This window comes from Arachis duranensis, chromosome 4 (assembly GCF_000817695.3).
Source record: "Arachis duranensis cultivar V14167 chromosome 4, aradu.V14167.gnm2.J7QH, whole genome shotgun sequence".
Taxonomy (NCBI): Eukaryota; Viridiplantae; Streptophyta; class Magnoliopsida; order Fabales; family Fabaceae; genus Arachis; species Arachis duranensis.
The window spans coordinates 99,452,558-99,453,468 of NC_029775.3; positions in this window are offsets into that span (position 1 = coordinate 99,452,558).

The window sequence follows — 911 nt, forward strand, 5'->3', positions numbered from 1 at the left end:
CCGTGAATAACTGAAAGATAAAGAATAACTTCATAATTCGATTCTCCAAAAAATAGGTCAACAACGGTACTTCAGAAATCACATCTACTAAACAAAAAAAATTCTATAAAAGAAATTTCTTAATAAAGAAGAAAATACGTTATTATTTACTCTAAATATACATTATATTCATCTCACACTTTTATTTAGTTGAGCATCAAAGTGGTTTTATAGATGGTCACGGCTAGGACGCCACTAATTCTCTTGAAATCGACATATATGTCATCTATCTCAGGCAAAAATGAGTTCAATTCTAGACCAACCCAGTTAAACATTTTCCAAAGCTCACCGTACTAGAACACATAGTATGTTCCAATAGCTTCAGAACTAACCATTGTCACGTCTTTGGCTATGAGGTGGTGATCTTTCTTAGTGTTGTTGAGGAAACTTGAAAACCTTTGTACAGAACGTTTTGGAATTCTCTCAAGAGTCTATCTATCATCTATCAACATGATAAAGCCCAAATTCAATGCCATGTCCACTTGTCCATTTAAAGTTGTCCATTAATGACCTTACGAAATACATCTATATCAGGTGTACATTAAAATCAGTCACTAAGAATTAGTCACTAAATTTAGCTATTAGTATAGAATATAAGTTAAAATATAAAATATATTTTAAAAATAAGTTACACAATATATGTATTTATATTTTGGCGGTTAATTTTAATAGTTGTTTAGATGCTATTAAATTGATAAAAAAAATATTTTTTTTTATTTTTTAGTATATTTAATAAATTTCTAGTAATAAAAAAGTAAAAATACTAGAAAAATAGAAAAAATATTTTTTGAGAAGCTGCAATTTACATCATTTAAAAAAAAATCCTTAAAGAAAGATATTTTCACAAAATAATGTATTTTTATATTGTTATA